Here is a 21,551-nt window from a genome sequence, read left to right as displayed (position 1 = left end):
GCGGCGGCCGGCGCGGGAGGGGGACGGGGCTGAGCCTGAGGGGGCTGCGGCGGCCCGGCACGGTCCGCTGCGCTACTGCCTGGCCTTGCTCCGTGCGGCCTGGCCCGGGCCCCGGCGGCGTTGCCGCCTCGCAGCAGCCACGCGGTTGTTCCCCGGGGGAACCCCGTCTCGGCGTCCGCTTTGCCGGGCGGAGGGTCCCCGGGAACCGCGGGGCTGGCGGGGAGAAGGGGGAAAACGAGCTGCGCTGCGAGCAGGCCTCCTGCTTTTGTTCGCTTACCCGTCGTTTTAAATGCTCACAGTGCGTGAAGAGCGCGAGAAATGACAAAACAAGTGAAATAACTCTGAATTGCTGTGTCTGCTCGTGAGGGGCGCGAGGTGGGCAGAGCTGCTGTGTTCATGGTCTGTGGGCAAGAGGGGTGGTGGCAGCGCGACAGCCACGCCGGAGCAGAAACTTCTGTGGGCTCTAGAAGTGCTGCTCCAAGTAGAAAAAAAAAAATAAACAAGCAGATAGTAGTGACTGCGCTCCAGTGACAGTGCTTACTGTAATCTGTTGTTCAGCATTTGGGGCTGAGGTTCTTCATGCAGCTTCAGTCCCCCAAATAGTTTATTTCATCACTGTTTTGTCGCTATCTAATACTTACTGCTCTCATCGTGGACTGCTGCATTTATCCAGATTGGGTTTTCGAATGGGGGAAGGAATTCTTAGGGCCTGGGTGGTGCCAGGTGTAGGTACGGGAGCGTAAGAGTTGCTGTAACAGAATGGGCCAGCTTTCTGCCGTGCATTTTATTGCCTTTTCTTGTTCTCGCCTGTGCCACGTGCGTCCAAGCGAGGGAAGAAAGTGTATGCTTAAGCCAAGTCTGTGCGAAAAACTGCATGGGATGTTTGTGAGTGTCAGGACCAATGGAAAATGGTGTTCTTTTCTCATGTTTTAAGTTCGTATCTTGTGAGTAGTTAGCTCAGAATGACTGAATTTTGGGAAGTGAAGCATAAATTTTGTGTGTAGCCCTTACGAAGACTGATGTTAGCTATGTATCGAATACACAGGGCATAGCTAAGCTTTTTTTTTTTTAATTCCTGTGTCAGTACAGATGGAACAAAAGGTATAACAATAACTATCCACTTTGCGAAAAAAGTGCTGTGCCAAAGTGGACGCTTTCCATACTCATGCCACCATTAGCCGTGTAGTCTGTACTGCCAAAACAGAAGTACCAACTAGTTTCATCTATACCAATGAGCAGTTTTTAGCTGGTCATTAAGCTCAGTTACTATCCACCAGAAGCCTTAGCTGAAAGAATCTGTATACTATTGCTCATGCAGATCACACTTTACTGTATGACTTCTGACCTACCAGTGTAGGAATGATAATATTTTTGAAGTTTTGTGAGAGAAATTGCTTGCCTACATTTTGTTGTGTGGAAGACAAGATTGACCCTTCCTAGGAATATAAATAGACTTTTATTGAAGTGAAAGGGTTTGGTGCAGCAAGAAAATTTAGCCCATGAATTGATAGGGTTGCTTACTTTTGTGCTTAATGGTGGCTTTAATGCTTTTTAAAGTTGTTTTTTGTTTTGTAGACATGTTTGGGAGCACATTTCACACAGCAGAAGTTTAAGAGAATATTGTACACAAATACTGTACAAAGACTCCACTGTTAGAACCACAACTGAAACACAGTCATACAATAAGTTCTTACCATTTGCTTTGTGACCACAATCCTAGGACAAGGAGGACATTGGGACCTCGTGACTTCTCCTATGCTCCATTTTTCATGCCTGAGTTTGCCATATTCTCATCTTTGAAGCTTGGGAATAGCCAGCAAAATCCTCACGAAGGGCAAGGGTGTTTTTGTCTAGTTCCTGTCTGTTGCGGTGCTCAGATCAAGCAAACCAAGAAACAGTTCTTGGGGCTGTGTCTCAGTCAGTGCCTTTAGAAACAGCATGTGCACTCTACGTTAGTGGAAAGGGAAAATGAAACTTGTGCATGCCAACAGGCTGCTGTCTTCTAGTGCCCTCTTTTACGTTTCATGGTTTACTGGAACGTGTGAGAGGCTTTTATAAAAATAGGAACCTGCTGCAAAAATTGTTCCTTGTAGAACTTTACAGCAGGGCATGGGAGGGGATTATGTAGTAGAATACATATGAAAATACAATTCAGCTTCCTTTGGTATCTGTTGAAAAGCAAACAGAAACTTAACTACCTGTAGTCTTCTTCAGTATTTTTTTGACAAGTGGAGAAACTGTCACATTTTTAATTTCTGCCAGTGTTAATTTATATTGTATAGTCAAATGAGTAGCCACATCAGCTTCAGTGGGTTTGTGTGTGTAAGTGCTGCTTATCATGACAGACTGATGGAACTGAGTTTAAACTGACATTTAAGAAGCGATTATCCACTCAGACCCTAAAAAAGAAACAATTTTTACAATGGAGAACTTGCTGTTGTATATAAATGTGAAGAATTAACTCTATTGATTAACTCAACTTTTAGAACAGCCTAATTAGAACGGCTCCTGATAAGGAAAGGTAGATTAATGACAGTGTTTATTGGGATGCAAATCCAGTGAAAAAGAACCAAACACCAACCGTGAGCTCAAGGCAAAAAGAAATACAATTTTGTGAATTACAATCGACATTGCTCAAAAAACTTACTTCCGTACAACAACAGAACTGCTTAGCACAGAGAAAGGAAGGGAGGCCACAGGAGCCGCTGTTTTATCCTGTTGATATAACGTTATTAATATTGATGGCATTTCTCCAGCAAATGTTTCACATAAATCATGTATCATCACTTGCGACAGAATGATGGCAGAAAGGAATATTACAGTTGCCCTGTGATCTACCTAAAGCTAATTGCTTGCATAGGTTTCATTAGTTTTCAACTGACAGGAGAAAAACTGATTGAAAACATGGATTTATGTTCTGATGTACGCTTCTCAGATAGGGTTAAGACTTATAAATCTCCCTTCTGTCCTTACCCGTTCCAGATCTCTGCAATATCCTTTTTCTTTTGTTTTGATTTCTTCTATCTCTTCCCACGTGTTGTCGGATTGTTTGACACATCTCTAACTCCATCCTTTCCATCTTCATACGCCACCCGCTGTCGATCCATTGGTCCTTCGCTTTCCTTGTTCCTTCCATATCTATTCTGTCTTCTAAGCTGTATGATTTCCAGGGCTTTCTGTACCCACTTAGGACTCTCACAGTTGCATGTTTTCTTCAGTACTCTGATTTTTAACTCTTGTCTAATCCAGTGTTTCCAGACCTACAGTCCTTACGTTCTGTTTCTTTGTTTTCAAGGGTGTGTTTCTAATACTTCCGTGAAAGACCTACCTAGCCCATCCCTAGACTGACGCTCCAGGTCTCAGCCGCTGCTGGTAGGTTCCTGTGGTTCGGTTTCTTATAAGGGAGCCCCACTGCCCGTTGCATGCAAAGGTTGCTGACGCGTGGAGTGCAGAAAGCAAAACCTGTCTGTCACAGAGGGTAGCCTGCCCTCACAGAAGAACTTTAAGACATAGTGACAGCAAAGTGGCACCAGGCAGTGGTGCAGCAGAGCCTACTGGCAACTACAAGCCTGGGTAGCTCTCAAACTACTAGAAATGAGCATTTTGCTTTTCTTTGACACCTGCCACTGCTGCGCTGCAGCAGTTCCTGCCTGGCGGGCCAGAATCCATTCACCACAGTGTGCTGCCGCGAGCATGTGTTGTCGGTCACAGCGTTCCTGGCAGTTTTGTCTGCCAGCATCAGCTCAGGCCTGCTGGTCTCCTCACGAGCTGTCGACTATTTTATTGTAATTCCTCCTCACTTCCTGTTTGTTGCCTGCCAGTTTTCTGCTGTTGCTGCCATTTTTCCGTTCTTCCCAGTCTCGCAGTCCAGCTGTCCCTCCCAGCTGCCGTGGACCCCACCATCTCCCTTATCCCGCCCCTTCTGCTGCTGCAGGGGCATCACCCGCAGCCTCACGCTCCCTCTGCAGGAAATAACTCTCATTCCTGCTGTACTGCACACCATGGCTATTGGAGGACGTTAGTTAAATAACTAAATTGTCTTGAGACTGAGCAGCATGTAAGGGTAACAGCATGATCGTATTTGTTCTGGGCAATCAACTTTTATGTAATGGGAAACTCCATCCAAAGCCGGATCTTAGGAGAAAGCTGGGTGAGACTATCAAATACATAATGTTACCCTTGTCTCGTGTAGCACTGTGCAGAAACTTCACACTTCCATGAAACGATCCTCAAAAGGGCAAATTTGGCCCAGAGGTATTGTTGCTGGATGGTAATCTATCTGAGAAATCACTTTTCTACTTATTACAAACTCTTCAGTTTTTGAGATTCACATTCCTATTTCTGGAAACAAATCCATGACTCCAGATAATTAATTTTCTTCAACAGTCAACAGGAAAATGGAACTGCCATTTATCTTTCAGCTTGACTTTGTGTACAGACTCAGGCAATTACATCTTCGTCTTTTAGTTAATTTTCTCTGCTACAGACTCAGTTAAATTTACTTGCAGATTTTGGTTATTTCCTGAAAGTCTGCAGGATATGAGTAATTGCTGTTTATATATTAATTGCTGAAATGTTTTATCTTGACTTCCTAAGGAAATGAAGCTTATATGAGTAATCCATATGTTTGTGTGGATACTTCTTTATCTGTCGTTTACTCTGCCCTGTCTCTGTTGAATTAATTCACTAATTTCAACCTATCTGAAAGAGAAGGCGTTCGTCTAGAAATTAATTCTGTCCTCCGTAAATGCTGTGTAGTCCCTAATAGTTTTGGGGTTTTTTCTTCCTTTCACTGAGGAAAAGGTTGCAATATGAACCTTCCACCTGTTTGAGTCATGAAGATCCACACACAAGAGCAACGAGTGCCCCAGCCGTGGAAGAAGCTTCAGCTGGTGAACATAACTTATTGTTGTAAGCCACTAATGCACGAGGAACCAGCTTAAGCAGTTTTGCTGCTCACAGAATGCTAGTTTTGTTTGCTTGATTTTCTTAAAATCCTGAATGCTGGGTCGCATGGCATGCATGGGAATAAAATTAGAAAATAATTATTTTTATGATTATTTAAACACTTCTAGTAGAAGTCTAAGTTTCAAATGCCTTTAGCTGATTATCAGTAATTGAAAGATATTTCTTGCCTTTTTATAATTGTCAAAGGTTCAATCATACTTTTTTCCATGGGGTCAGCACATTCTTGTGGCTGGAAGAGGTCCACATCTGCTAGCTTTCCGCCAAGAAGTGCTATAAATGGCTGCTGCGCCATCAGTGCCACAGAAGAATGTGGGATGTGACACCACCTATGCTCTGTGCTGCTCGGAAGCCGTGTCCTCTGAGAGTTGAGGTCTGCAGGTGGGGCAGGTAAGAAAATGAGAAGCTCAGAGTTAGGAGATGACAGTACGGCTGTACTACCCTCCATCCACATTCACGCTCACGTCCTTTGTCCCGGGAGCAAATTCCGAGAAGTTGAAAGCGGCAGCAGGGGAAGGAAATACTCTGAGAAATTTGCCAAAATAGTGACATTATGATTGACTGAAGGAGCACAGCTGCCGCAGGGGAGGATGCAGACTTTGAGGGCAGGCATGAATCTTCACTGCTCCTGGGCGTACACTGTCAGGTACATGAGGATAACCCAGAAATCACCTTCTCCTTCTTGATCATTAAGCACGAGCTGTGCAGAGATTAGGGCACCCGGGAAACTGGAGTTCAGACTCGGGGGAGCTGCAGGAGAGGACACGTCCTTGTCACAGTATGCAAATACCATAAATTCTTACCACAGGAGGGAGGATCTACTGGAATGGAGCATAAGACACAGGTCCACCTCTTTGCTATGATAATGTTAGGCAGAACTTGGGGGGGGGAAAGGAAGAACAACTGATGTTCTTGAAATTTTATTACTGGATGTATTTGAGATGGCAATAACATCATAGCTGTGATGCTCTAAAGATATAATCAAGTGATCTTTCTGGGAAAGCTAATTTACATGATACTTATTTTGTTAGAGATGTATACAATTGATGAAAACACAGATGATTTGGAGAGTACATAAGCTCTTCAGCTGTCATACTGACATTTTTTTGTGTGATACTTTGAACTTTTACAAATATTTCACATGATCTAAACATACCTGTCTTCTTATATATCCTTGGTCAAATTTGCATCACAGTTAAAAATATATCTGCATAGCTTACAAATGAACTAATATTATTCCCTACGGACTCGCATCAGCTTACTTTAAGGTTATTATTGTTTATCATTTTTGTTCTGAAATGCAAATTCATGGTCCCACGTGTGGTAAGCCCTGTCATGTTAGTTGCTACAGAAATAAAGAATAGAAAGTGACCACAGGCTAAGTTAATACCTAATTTGTTTGTCATTTCATGCATTGGTGGAGTAACCTTACTGTATTTTTAGATTCCTTCTAAAGGTTTGCAATCAGCACATACCGTAATGATGTAACAAATTATCTAATCTTTGCATAAATGCAAAAATCGTTAACGTAAGCATGCCCAAGGTTATTTGAAATTGCATTGCTAAACCAGAACAGGCAGTAAGTCCCATTGCAGTCCATTTTAGAAGGACTGATCTTGTTTCAAGTTTTCAGACATGTACACAATTCTCATCTATTTTGAGGCCAATTCTTTCCAAAAAAGAAATCTAAATCTTAAGTGTGCAATTTTATTTTATTTTAGTGCACGTGGAGAGTTTGCCTGTTGGGCATCCACCTTGCGTCAGTGTTGTACTTCAACAAAATATGAAGAGAGTTACATAGTCACTTCGCACTTAACTAGCGTAATATTAGTTGGCCTTCATTGCAATGAACAGTGTATTTCAAGTGTATCAAGTGGTAGGAATGCCACTTCAGCTATTCTACCATGAGCAGGAGATCTTACTCACAGAAGAGTTAATTTTGGTGAAGAGGTTCTAACTGAGAGATTTTCCAGCTCTCATTTTCATGCATGTTGGTTGCAGAGCTGTCTGGTCATTTACATTCGCATATGTTTTGCCCATTAAATTTGCTTGTATGACAGAAGTTTTAAGAATTAAGGGCTTTACCAGAAAAGAGAGCTACTTCTTGGGAGGCCACAAGTGGAATTTACTGTATGTCAGCAACTCTGAGCTAATGTGGCAGGGGAACATATTTTCATTAAGAAAAAAAAAAAAAACCTGTGTTGTTAATTAACTGTCAATAATTTATAAGGAAAGTAACAAAATTACTGCATTTTTTACTCCAATTGAATTTGAAAAAAGTAAGTGTTTTTTCCCCTTTAACTAGAAATCCTGTATTCCATTTAGTTACAGTTGCAGGTCTTCTCTGCTCTTCTCTGTGCCTCTGCCCTTAAAAATTAATGCAAAACACTTGGGAATGCAGCTGACTGGGAATTCTTCAATGAAACTATTCTTTAGCTGGAAAATACTCATTCACCATATACTAAAGCTTTTGCAAGAACCTAGGTGCTTCAGCAGGGCTTTTACTGAAACGTAAAACTTAAAGAGAGCAAGAGGTGTAATAGGCAATAGCCTTGTGATCATGAAACTCTCTGGGGAGATAAGCAGCAAATTCAGGAGTCTCTTCTGCCTTATTTAGGTGTTGGGCCCAACATTTTTCCTTCTTGATCTTAATTTAGTCCCCTGACTGCTAGGTGTGAGAGAAACCGCTACAGAGCTGGTCCAATGATTGTTCTGTCTGTGTGGGATGCTGGGTACTCAGCTTCACGGCTTTGTTGCAGGGAATTTAAACAACATGTATGAATACAAAAAGCTGTAATCCATCTCTGGCTTAGGCAAACCACTGCAGAGTTGATTTCCTGGTGGTTGGAACAGATTTCTGGGACAGGGAGGAATGGCAGACCTGCAGACTGAACCTGAATCTGTCACATCTCGGGTAAGTTCCTCTCACTGCCAGACTATTATCTGTGCATCCATAAAATTTAAAGGGTTTAGTGTCATTTAATAAAGAAAAAGAACATTTAAGAAACCTTAAAAAGTTTTGCAGGATGAAAAAAACTTTTCCTAGTCTTCACCTGATATTGAGCATCTTTTGATCAATAGGGGACAGATCTAATAAAAAATATTTATGATTATAAAAATTTATCATATTTATAATTATAAACTCATTTCAGTTTGACTGGGGTTGTATTTATATCCTGATATCATTAAGAATTACTTTTGTTAGCAGTGAAATCTAGTACTCTGTGACCGACAATGTTCTGCATACAGAAAGGGAAAGTCTTACTTGAAAAATTTGACAGAAAATTTGAAGAATTTTGTATACCTGCCAAGACAGTGTTTTATAAATTTTTTGAGAAAAATCCAATGGCCCCTAAATTCTTTGCATAAGGTATAATCTTAAAACTATTAGGCAACACAATGTTGTAATTTTATAACAACATTCAGCTGCTAATTAACATAGTAACAGGTAAGTATTTGGTAAAAATAGAAATAAGTCTTAATTCTTTTTTGTCATGGATGTCAACATTTCTTTGCTGTGATTACATCTGGGCTATTTTTGCATTTTGAGGCTAACCATAAATTCAGATTACAAATGTTTGCTTCTAGAGAATATTTAATGGAAGAAGAAAAGCCTAAAATAGTATGTCTTAGCAGGTCTCTTCTCTTGTAAACAGGATTAACACAAACAGTGCTGCCAGAAGATGATTAATGGTTCTGAACACTATAGATCTGCATTATGTAATGCATCTCATATCCTTGAAATGAGGACTGTAATTTATTATTGTTGTCTAGAGCTAAAATTAAAACAGGTAATTTACAAGAATAGATTGTGGTGTTTTATAATTGCATTTTTTTAATTCATATGGTCTTATATTTGATTAAATGTTAGATCTTAGAGCAATGCGTTGTTTTCTGTGTAGTGATGCGCGATGGCTGGATGATCAGTTACACATTTGTTTAGCTAATCTGACCTCTAGCATATTTCTCATACAGTGTGGGACCCTATAATAGCACCACAGAATGAAACCACACTCTTCCCACCGAGAAGCACTCATTTCCTACTTTTATTTCCTCATCCCTACTCAGCCACATGACTGGCAGGGTTCGCAGCTACCCCTTGGGGTTAGAGCACACTCCACCTGCTCATGGGAATTACCTTCTGGTCTCTTGTCATCTTGCCCTTATGGGGGGCTGCCTTCTCACGGGCTCTCCCCGGCACCTCTCCTTGCCCCTGCTGCAACCCCCTGTTTCAGACGATGAATAACTTCTCTGACTGGCCTCGGCTCATGCCAGGTATATGGCTCATGGTGGGCTACAGAGTTCATTGAAAGGCATGACATTTCATAATCAAAAAATTTCCCTCTCTGAACTTCTCTGTACTCTTTCACAGAATTACAAAAAAATTTATGTAAAAGATGCCATATGGGAAAACCTGATTCATGGCATTTTTCTTTTTTTGTGGAAGGCACAAAGAATCCAATATTTTGGCTTGTGATACGGTCTGAAGTGCCCTAATCATTTGAATGGGAAATTCTATTAAATCACTGACTTATCATTCTGGAATTGCTCAGTGACCTCAAGTTCTGGAGGACAGATGTAGCTTGCCTTCTTTATTTACCGATGCTGGCTCATAAATCTATCTTGCTAGCTTGGACAACAGAGACAGCTCCCTTGTGGGCCACTTAGTTGAACTTGACTGAAGAATGTCTGGCCCCGGGAAGAAAAATATTTGGTTTCCAACAGAGAACTGGAAGTTTCTGTGCCAAATGGGACAGTGTTTGGAACAAGCTAGATAAGAATGGAGAGAAGATTAAATTATCACTCTAGGACTGAAATATAGATACCTAAAACCAAAATACCCATATGCAGGTATCTGTCTACTGTGAATGTTCTTCCTTTTCTATATTCAATCAGAGTTAACTGCCTAAAGCTAATGTGTAATCGTTGCTTGGTACTTCCTTTCAAAAATATAGGCACATTTTGTTAAAACGTGTAACATCGGCAGCAAGTGATACAGTCACCTCAAGCTATTTAGAAGACGACAAGTGTGGATCAGATAAGTCTTCAGAGACTTTACAGCGCCCTGCAAAATTCATAGTAGCCAGAGCGAAATGCCTTTGTATCTGGCGTCACATACAATTAAAGTATAGTCTGGAGGTGCTCTATGTCTGCTGTCCATCTCAGAGATGTGAGAATTTATTCACTATTAAGAATCAATATATTATACAGATTTTTAGTTTAGAACCAGCATATTTGAATCAAAGACAAATGCTGTCATCTGGTGAAGATTTCAGCTTTAATCACCCACTCAGATTTGAATTTTAATTTCCCCCTTCTAAACACACATCCACTCTATTTATGTACATGTGTATGTGTGCGAATGCATATGTATACATACACGTGTTATTTTGGCAATGGTATTCAGATCTTATTCATAATACTAATTTCCATTATCTGTCCCCGCATGTCGCACATCTCATTTCAGTTGACACAATATATACTTATAGATTCAGAATTTGAAAGTGATAGGAAAAGAAAATAATTCATATTTTCATTGAAGGTATCTTTTATGTAAGATTTTTATAAGACTGAATTGAAAAAGGGCAAAGGGAACATCATAAAGGTAAACCTACAGAATTTCATGGAATGTTATAACTTCGTTATATTTTTTTATTTATCTTACAGCTTTCATTAGGAAGTAACAGTCACATTACAGAATCTTGTAAGATAATGTAAAAAATAAAAAGGACATGTACTCCGATGAATTCTGTAAGTTTTCAAGTAATTTCTGTAGAATCCTACCAGCCTCCTCACCTCTGGTGAGTTCTAAAAGATTTTCTGTAGAGACTCTGGTCTTCAGTCTGTTCACAGGAAGGCTGAAGGCATGGATACAGCTGGACGATACACGTGCCTTATTCAGTGCATTACTAGTAGCTATCATTTGCTGCCTTGCCACAGCAGTAACAAAATAGGAACAGAGAGCAGAACTCCCATATCGGGTAACACACACGCACCAGCTGTCCCTTTAACCCACTGCTCTCCTCCTTCCTCAGAAATCCTTTTATTTGTTTTTAATCTGTAAATATTACATGTTTTTCACTTATGAATAATACTTTGTTTACAATATTCCATCTTAAGTACCCAGTGAATTATGGAAAATTCTGTGTTTGTAATGAAAATAAAATATTCACTTCATACTGATAGAAGAAACACAGAAGTTTGCCATTCTTGGTAGTATTTGTGTAACTTTAAGAAATGTCTTCGCATCATGTACACAGGTGCCATGTGATGCAGGAGTTACCATGGAAACAACACTATTGAATGGCAAAATCAGGCTTCAGAATAGCTTTATCTTAATCACCTTCAATTTTTCCATATGTTCCAAGTATTTTTCTCTGTTCAACATGGAGTGAACATGAAACATAACAAATCTGTGGGCTGAAGGAAGATACGCTTCACTTGCACAACTTTTCAGGCATTGCCGTCCTGTTTTAGTAATAAATTCCTTTTGTCCCTATTATTACTTGTATAAAAAAAGACAAGTAATGGACAAAGCATATATGTACTTTATGTACATATCTTCAGAAGATATTGTACGGCAGACATTTCCCAGTGGAGACTTTAAGCACTGTGTAAGTAATGGTGATCCCATAAAAGGTCCATCACTGGTGCCACACTGTGTTTTATGGAATAAAGGAGAATGGTTAGTTTGAGAGAGGACCCGAGATACCACAGAACCTGTGGATACTGGTCAATTGAGCACAGCCCCTATTCTATCGCGTTAAGGCCTCTATCAAACAACGCTTCCTTCTTTGAATATAAATTTCATCATATGAAAGAGCTTTTATTTGATTCTTTGTACTATAGGATGTTCTGGAAGGAAACAGAATGTGCATGGTATAAGGCTGTACGTAAAGAAGAGCTCTTTTCTAACAATAGTAATGATTTGGGCAAATGTGTCAAATGTACTATGACAAACATAACTGAGGTCAATACTTTTTTTTAATTGTATTATTCAAGCTTATTGACTATCTAACAGAACTGACAATTTCTTAGAATCATAGAATCATATGTTGGAAAAGACCTCTAAGATCATCAAGTCCAACCGTCACCCCAACACCACCATGCCTACTAAACCATGTCCCAAAGTGACACATCTACACATTTTTTGACCACCTTCTTAAACCTTTATACACTCAGATTTAGAAAAGAGTAACAACCAATCGTGAAAAAATGTGAACGTTTAAGAGTACAACATATAGTTGGTAAGTGTATATGTTAGATGTAAGACTGACAATAGCATGAAAAAACACCAACACAACTGTAAGTATACAAATACATGTTTAAACTGTGATCGTTGCACATAATTCCATCTTAGTCGTTCCGTCACCTAAACTTTTGTTTTCTTATTTGGGCAAAGGGGGAGGTTTCTTTTTTCCTGGGCAGAGAAGTAAAGTACATTCTTAACACATGATATGTGATGGTATGAAAAATCCTGCTCGGTCCCAGCTGCAAATGAATCATCTCATGATTTCAGAGAAGGAAGGAACCAGTGTGGGCTGCGAATGGGCAGATACAGAAAGGGAGGAATTTCCAAGAGATGGATTTCACTTACATCAGCTGGTAGAAACAGTTTTACTGAGGAACGCTTACGAGAAATTGAAAGAATTAGCTGACCTGCTGAAAAAGTGAAGACAAAGCACATGAGAAATGTCAATATGAGAAACAGAGGAAGAATGGAAAAGCTTACAGTGAGGACCTTCAAGTAGCCATAAGATTTGTCTAGCAGAATTCAGGATGCACAAAACGAAAGGAAATTGCTGTTGCTAATGTGGAGGGGAAGAACAAAAAAGATTTATGGGCAAAAAGAGAGGAGAGGAAACACAGCAGATGAGTAATGCAAGAAGTAGAAATGAGAGAATACTGTGAAGGAGAGTACTGCGAAGTCATGGTCATTCATGAAAGGCCAACATATAGCCAGTAAGCATGTAGGAAACAATGGTGGCTGGTCAAAAATAGTTTGGATGGAGGTCTTCTAGACAGATCAGTGTGTAATGAAAAGAAAGCTAAACTGAATTATCATTTTGGTAAGAAGAGCAATCACTTCAGAAAGAAAAATCAGAAAAAACATGTCAAAGCTAGGAGGAAGGAAGAGGGCAAATGAGTGGTCAAAATCAGAAATGCAGTTTCCTTCATACCTAAGAAATTAAAATACCTTATTCTGGTGTTGAAATTTTACTTCCACCCAGTCCTTTGCCTTTACCTCTGGCCTTCTCAAAATTTGTTGCCAATGCAACCTTCCGCTCTCAAGAAAATGTTCTGTGCATCTCTTGGCTTCTTGAAAAGTCAAACATAACACCTGGCGTTACCTTTTGACAGGGGTGCGGACTCCTTAGTTGATATGGCCATATAAATAAAAAGGATGAAATGCACAAAAATTTTGTTGTCATTGTAGTTAGTGATTAGTTAGGACAGGGATTTTGTAGGCTATAGGTCGAATATTCTGCAGTGAAGTCTGCCATCCCAAGTACCAGAAGGTGGTGCAGCTACTTGCTGCCCAGTAGCTGTGTGTAGGGCGAGGCTGTGGCTAGCCAGAATCATTTTAGCATCAATACCAACAAGTTGTCATGATGCCACACAGATGAAAGTTCTTTTTGGTCATCTCCCAGATCCAGTAGCTCCTTACAAATGTAAGATGTCCCCAGAAGGGTCCCCAAAAGAAGGTTTATTAGTATTTTAATCAGTTTTGTGTATAAAATACTGCTGTGTGTATAATTTGTTCTGCTTCCATTTAAAGTCTTACTGGACTGGATTAAATGTCTTTCAATAATTATGAAGCATGAATACCAGTCTGTGTATTTAGCTGCTGATAAACCTGAAAATGAATTCTAACTTGGAAAATAGATTGACTTATTTTTGAGTCATTAAAAAAAAAAGGAAATCACAGGCTAAAAAAGGTTACCTGAGGCAGGTCTCATTTCAAAAGTAGCAGCAATAGACATATGTTACATAAAAGCCAAAGCAATTAATACCTGTAAAACAAAATGCATAAGCCAGTAGTTCATACACAATGAGAACTATGGCTATTAAACTAGCCTATTAATCTAGAAAGCAAACTTTATAATCAGTCCAGCAATTTTTCAGTCTCAAATAAGCCATTTGACGGGAGTCTAATTAGATTTGTGTTTCGGTTCTGGAAATACCATTGTGTGCACTTTTTCTACTGCTTTATAGGCCATAACAAGTTGTTCCCAGGACACTTAACAGACAAGTCATATTTTCATCGTTCAGTGGATCCTTGAGCACGTTTAGGACACGTCCTGCAGAGCTGTTCACTGTAGTGGTTCAAGGACACCTGGTGCTGTGGAACAAATGCTTTATTTACAAATAGAGATTTAATGAGTTTCTGACATGCAGTAAGATGTCCTTTGATCCTGAAAAAGAAGAGTTGATACATGCTAGTGTGATGCAAACAGCGAAGATGGTTTAAACTAAGGCATGTCACAGCTATCAAAAGCATCCCAATGCTGTAGTACTGAACTAAGAGTTCTTTGATAAACAATCCACCAGGACTGCAATGTCATTTTAACACCTTCCATGGAATATCATGGATGAATGACAGTAGGTAGGTGTCCAGGTCACTGATGTGATAGATCAGAGCAGACAATTCTCCAAAGTAATGGTGGTTTAGTGTTGGACAAAATTGAGCTTTATGACATTTGGGTTCCTACTGTATTTTTCAGGATCACTTACAAAATCTATTTATAACTACTCTGGCATTGCTAGAATGTTGTACTAAAGTTGTATAGCATTCCTGCAAACCTGTTTGTGCCCAGTTTATCTGATGTGGTCGATTATGTAGCTGTGTTCAGCCATGTCAGTGCCAATGGGTAGTGGCACAAGAGCTGATCATCTCCATCATCACTGAGCGGTGGTCCAGGTCTGCATCGTTATGTCTGCACTGCAAATCCAGCACCCTCCCTCACCAGCGTGTTTGGTCCATGGGAGTAATGCATCAGCATTTCAGTAACACATCATTTACATGACGAGCAGCCAATTCACCCCCTTGAAAAACGGGCTACATTCAGGGAAGTTATTATAAAGAGACTCTTTATGGTGGAATTTCGACAAATAAATGCCATACATTCTCATCTGCCAACTTAAAATTCAAAATACTTGAGAATTACAAGTACTTGTGAAAATAATGAGGTTTTGTGTTCAGAGGAAGCTGTACAATGATTCTGCTGTATGTATTTAAGAAGTATTGCTGTTTGTCTTGCAGCAAGCGTATAGAGGCTCCAAGGAAAAATCAGAGCCTATGCTGAGTACTACCTACAAAAAACTAGCACAGAGACAGCTCAGATTTAGGGCACAAGCAACCTACTTCAGGTAATATGCAGGAAGTAGAAAAAAACTGGGGATGAATTCACAGTCGTCCCCTGTCCCATGAAAGATCATTTCTCATTCCAACTTGAATGTAAGCTAGTTACTTGCTGACTCTCGTGATCTTAGCCTATTTTCTTACATGAAGAATCCTTCACATCATTGCAGAAATGTGAGACTGATTGCAATGTGAAGGAAAAATATGGTAGTAACTCCGGTCTCACTCATCATTCTGGAGAGAAAACCAGTTTTGGCTTAGACACTGAAATATGTTCGCTTCTTTCACACGTAAGTTCAAAGCAATTAAAACCTGCCACTTGACAATTTGAGATGTTCAGTAAAATAAATAATGCTTTGAGAGGCATCCTTCTCGTAAAGACTTTCCATGTCTTTTCTATTTTCCCTGTTTAGATAAATATCTTGGCAGGTATATACCTTTGCCCAATACAGATCCAGTTCTCACACGTCAGAGTTAAAAAGTCATGGTAAAAATCTGTGTCTTCTAACACGGAAAAAGAACTTTATTAGCATGAAGAAAATTGCACGCACACAACTTGTTTTTCTTTCCTCTCTGAAGAGCTTCAGTCTAAAGCATCTTCACAATTCCCACCAGGCTTTGTCATAACAGCAAAGTAACGTACAGTTCAGATGTCTTCATATCCCTTGGGTTTTGGGGTTTTTTTTCACGCCTCAGCATCGCTCCGTCATTCTCCAGATTTTTAAATGCCCTTTTATCTTAGCTGTTCTTAATGTCTTTCAATTTCCACTCATCTCTGTCATTTCTGTGTCCTGCTTTTTCCTGCATCTCTCTCAAACCTCCAATGGCAGTTTCAGCAGCAATTTTCATGGGAATTGTAAACCAGGAGAGCTTTCAGATCCAAGGAGAAGGGAACACCGTTAGTGTTAGGGCATTTCATGCATCATAGCTCCACGCTGTGTTGTTGGAGACTGGTGTAAGTGATCCAGACACAGCTGTCACCTCAGACACTTCTTTGTCTGGCTCCTGGATGACAATCTCAGTGCAGAGAAGAATCTGGACAAGGGACAGAAACTTAGGAAGAAAAGTACTTTTAGCTGCAGAGGATATTTAGAATAGGAGAAAGAAAACAGTGTGGATAAAAAGAAGGATAAGGAGAAAAAGGAAGAATGTGAAACAAATGGGAAGAAGGGGAAGACTACTCCCTTCCCTGTAAGACCACAAAGAAACATGATTACTGAAGGGCTCTTCCAATGCTTTGCAAGAACAGACTTGACTTTATCGCCTTTAGTAAGTTCCCTGCTAATTCTTAGTCAGAGTTGAGCTCTGATTGTGACGCGTTTCAGACCTGGGACCTCTATTACGGAAGATAATCCCATAAGGGTATGTGTAGTTAGATGGAACAACAGGGTGTGACAGCAACTGTGTACTGCAGAGCAACTATGTGCAGAGCAGTGCATTCACCTTAGCTAGCAAGGCAATATTTTCTGAAAATCTATTTCATATTCACCCTGATCTCCCCAAAGAAAAACTGCCCTAAGAGATAATTTATCAAACACTGAAAAATAAGGAAGTGTCAAAGTTAAAGGTGTCTGTGAATCTTTAATCCCTTATTGAATTATGATGCCGGCTTTAGTTCTACAACCATACACATTTTTCCCCTTGACCTTTGCTTCATCATGTGCAAAGAATGAGCTTTTTAGTATATTCTTTTAGCTTCATTCAGTGTGTGGTCTATTTACTTTCCACTACTGAGTCTCAGCTGTGAGGACAGCCATACGCTGGCCTGTTCCGCGGCTTTCACAGCACGTATATGTTTCACAAATATTCACCTCCACAACACTTGCCCTGAAAGAAAGGATTTTCATCATCTCCACCCTACAGCTGGGAAACTCAGGCTGTACGATACGGGTATCTGAGAGTTCAGGCTGGTCCATCTGAGTAGTTCACAATGGGTAACATTTCAGATTTTCAAAGGGCAGTTCCCAGTAGCTTCAGATACGGTTGTGAACTTTTAAACATTTCTACAAATCAGCCTGTGAGATCTCAAGCTGGACAACGAAAACAGAGAACAAAATAACCGCCTGGGAAAAATGCAATTAAAGGAACTTGCTGCACAGGAACTCTGCAGTGGAGACTGGCTCCAGTTCTCCAAAGCAGCTACTGTCTAGCGATGAGATCTCCCTTGTATTCCCCTACGGCACCAGAGCTTTATGATAAGAAATGTCATGCAACCTTGATAGCTAGCAGTGCTACACTGTGCACATCACAGATACTAAAATGTGCTCTTTGCTAGTGTAAAATCCCCTGTTGTGCCTGAAAAGGAAGTGCAGACTGTAATAAACTGGACTCTGAAGATCACTGTGCTTTTCCTTGTTTCTGGAGCAGCGACAAATGCTGAACGCCTCCCTACAGGATGTAACTAGAAGAGAACGTCTAGCAAAAACTTGGTGACTCGCATTATAACATCAGGCACTATATGTTGAACAAAAGCCACCAGAAAACAATGGAGCAGATTTTTCAAACTGCGTCTTTTAGTGCAGGCAAGATCTTTCTGTTGAACTGAAATCCACACTTAGGGAGAGGGGAATACGACAAGGAAGAAGAGGCACTGGGAAGTGCCCTAGGATAAACAGCAAATAAATTCATTCAACAGTCGGGATAAACCAGTCCAACTCCATATTTTTTCAGGTCCTCTAGCTGGATTCACCCTGGGAGTCGCTTTAAAGAGCACTGTTCTTTTAAATCCATAAAGTATTCTTCCTGACCTCTATGACACATGGCTCACTGACCACACGACATTTTCTTGCATGCTTCTAAGAAATTCACAGTTGTACGATATGCTATATACTTATACGGTGTCTGCTTAAATACTTTTAGCGATTAGCTCTGGTAGCAACCTTCCATCTCTCACTGGCTGTGCATATTTTGTGGAATGGATGGAATTTCCAGACTGTCCTAACAGCAAGTTAACTCCTAATGAGTTGATGTGCACCCCTACTAAGGATTCTCATCTCCTGGCTCGTCTAGCACATCTCAAGACTGTTGACCTAGAAATCACAGAGCCAGATTCATCTGTTTCTGATTATCAGGTGCATTGTTTTTGTTATTCCTAACGTATTAATATTGATATCAAGGACATATTTTTCCAGCTGAATTTGGTTCTCACATCATTTGCTTGACATGCAGATTTTTATGCATTTTTGTGCTCTTTTTAAAAAAAGTCAATAAAGACTGAAAAATGTGAGTTGTTCTTTTTCACTTAGGAGCAACTTTGAGTCTTCTCATTTTTCATTTTTCCAACTGCTGTATGGTATATTATTCTCATATTTTTAATGTGTATTATTGTTTCGCTCCATTGTTTTTCTTGTTCCAGATGCTCTGAGTTTGAAGAATCCATGCTCGTCCATACTTATATCCGTGTTCATCTTCACAGCAAAACACTGAAACACATTGTGATGGATGTTATAACTCTTTGCTTGCTTGCTCAAAATGTACCATGTACGAATTATATATTGTGTGTTTTGTTAAGAAGAGTTTTGCTGGCTGTGAAGAGGAAGGCTGTTTGCCTTGTCGCAGTCCTCTAGTTAAGGAAGAAAGAGGAGATTGCTCCCCAGCCAAAGGGTGACCCAGATGAGCTTCTAGAGGGACCCCGACGGCCAGGACAGGAGACAGAGAGGAAAGAAGTAGAAACATAGGCTTAGGGGGTAACGGCTTGGAAGGGACCAACTGTGAGATCAGACCACATCGCTTGGGGATTTATCCATCATGGGCTCAGATTAAGAGATTGTTGAGGGGAGAGGAGAGCAGGTCTGCAGCAAAGCCTCTGAAATGATGGAGAAAAGGAAAATTGTCATAGAGTTCCAGAAAAAAAAAATCTGCTGAGGTGTTATTTCAGTTCAGGGAGCCATGGAAAGTTGCTGAACTAGGAAGCAGGGAAGCCCATTTGCAAGAGCCCATTAAGCTGGAGTGTTTTCAAAACTATGATTTTAATCTCTAAATCTTCTGTATTTTATTTATTTCAAGTGCTACCTTATTCCTGAATGCTGTTTTTGTGTTCAAGTAAAACCAAGCTTTAGAAACTGGAAGGAGTTGGTGTCTTTCGATGTCTTTAGTTCAAAAGAAAGAAGGGCATTTTTACCTCATGGTTTTGAGCAATACTGCATTTTTGAGCAAAACATGCATTTACCAGACAGGTTGTTCCTGAGCCAAATAGTACACCTTCAGTTTCACAGACACCTATTCGTGTATCTGAGAATTTTGTTCTTAAATAAATGTCCACCCTGCCCTTGACACTAATACTGTCATTAGGGAGGGATATTTATTGGGCAGACAGTCACAACCAGTGCAGAAGACCAGGCAAGAACCAGACTTAAAAACCGAGGCAAACCAGACCCCGGAGAAGTTAAACAGCGTACCGAGCAAAGAGCAGAAAAAGGGAAACAGAAGGGCTCTAGAGTAAGTTGCTTAAGGAGCAAAGGGAAGGAAACTAAGGAAGTCTGAGTCAGGCTAAGGAGCAGAGAGACCTGGAGCAGAGCTGAGAAAGAGCTGAGCTAAGCAGGCAGGACCAAAGCACAGAATACCATTACAATCAAGTAACACACTGAGAAAGTAAGACCAATTGGTGAGATGCCTACCTGAGACACAGACAAGCCACCAGCTAACTTCAGAAGTCCGTCCTCAGGGGTCAGCATTGGCTATTTACATATTTACTATCTTGTAAATAAATTTGTGCATGAACAATTTGCTCATTGGAGTAGCCTGAGTTGAATGATACCGCACAGAATGAAACGAATACGTGCCGAAGCACATCAACACGTATGTTCCTCTGTTCGGTACTCATCTGAGGAATTTTAATGTTCTGGCAGCGTATAGAAAGACATTACTTTAACTCATTGTTTTTTCAGTGATAACGTTTCCTGCCATCTATTATCAGGCAATTATCACCTATAAATTTACATAGGTGCCTAATACTATTCCACTTGATAAGGCTACTCATGGTAGTTTAAATTAAAGACACTTGCAGCTATGTGCTGGATGGGTGTCTTTGATACCTACTCCTCTTTTAGACGGGTTTCCTGATGAAGAAGGGCTTAAGAGATCATTGCTGTAGTATTCATGCACACATACGTCTGTCAGTCCGCACTCTTCTAATACCTGTTGAATCTGTTGGACAATTTCAAGCACTTTTGACAAAGAGGAGCTAGCTTACAGATAATAAGTTTATGTGCATCAAATTATAATAGGCAGTTAAGCAAAGGAGAGAGAGATTATTTGAGTTATTGGTATTTCCATCCCCTTCCTCTGCCATTGATGGAAAGGCTGTATCATGAACACTTTAAGTCAACGGAAATCATATTAGAAAGCTGTTGTGGATGCCCTGTCACAGAAAAGAGCTTCACAATTAGTTTATTAGACACAGGAGAATCCAAGCAAACAATACCAATACAGAAGGCTTCAATAGTTTCCATGCTCGTCAGTCTCTGTGCTACCCATTAAAGAAGCACTACTTGCTAACAGCAAACTCTTCATTTCAAAAAATTATAAACACGAAGAGCTTCATCATTAGAATTCTGTTGGTAAAAAGTAACGTCTTGTCTTGACCTACATAAAATCTGACCTATTTAGTTTAAAGGAAAACAAAAAAAGTATGTACTGAAGCAGCATAGTAGCTTCCCTGATTGTTTTTGGGTGATCAGCTAATACTTCCAGTTTAGTTACTGTTTTGAATGCATGGGAACTTTCTGTGTGTTTCTTTCCCAGTATTGACATCATGGAAATTTCACAAAGTTTGCCAGCCTGGTAGAAAGCAGTATTCCAAAGGGACCTTCCTCTGGAGGCTATAGTATTTGGCAGACATTCACAAATAGGACCTGTTTTCTTTAGGTTTTGAGGAGAATATCTTCTGGACAAGTAATGATTCAGTTAACAGCAAAAGGACAGATTTTTTTTTTTTTTTTTTATAACTAGGGGATCCTCTTTATGTTTGTGATGAAGTTATTGTAACAGAGTTTAAAAAAAAATAGTCTGAGAGCATCTTATGACCAAAGACCTCAAAGAATGGGAACTCAGAGATATAAAATCTTGAAGTGTCATTTTTAGTAGGATTTTTAACAAGTAAGATGTCGAAGAGACTCGTTTTCTTTTTCCTTTCCGTAAATTCCTTATGCACTAGGAATAGTTCATCTCTAAGCCAAAAAATATCTGAAATAAGTAAGAGAACTTCTCATTTGCTATTTTAGGC

The 21,551-nt window shown here is 40.0% G+C and overlaps 1 long non-coding RNA gene across 2 annotated transcripts; it reads left to right on the top strand.

The window, feature by feature from the left end:
- Positions 1 to 43: 43 nt before the first annotated feature.
- On the top strand, positions 44 to 8,776 carry LOC142362198 (uncharacterized). 2 transcript variants are annotated; one of them, XR_012764791.1, is made up of 6 exons: positions 44 to 375; positions 3,296 to 3,372; positions 4,804 to 4,892; positions 5,155 to 5,355; positions 7,779 to 7,879; positions 8,622 to 8,776. It is a non-coding gene; the product is annotated as an uncharacterized LOC142362198 (long non-coding RNA). The 2 variants fall into 2 exon arrangements; XR_012764790.1 differs by having other exon boundaries at positions 4,798 to 4,892.
- The last annotated feature ends 12,775 nt before the right edge of the window (positions 8,777 to 21,551 follow it).

Source organism: Opisthocomus hoazin, chromosome 8, assembly GCF_030867145.1.
Source record: "Opisthocomus hoazin isolate bOpiHoa1 chromosome 8, bOpiHoa1.hap1, whole genome shotgun sequence".
Taxonomy (NCBI): domain Eukaryota; kingdom Metazoa; phylum Chordata; class Aves; order Opisthocomiformes; family Opisthocomidae; genus Opisthocomus; species Opisthocomus hoazin.
This window is presented reverse-complemented; position numbering and strand designations above follow the sequence as displayed.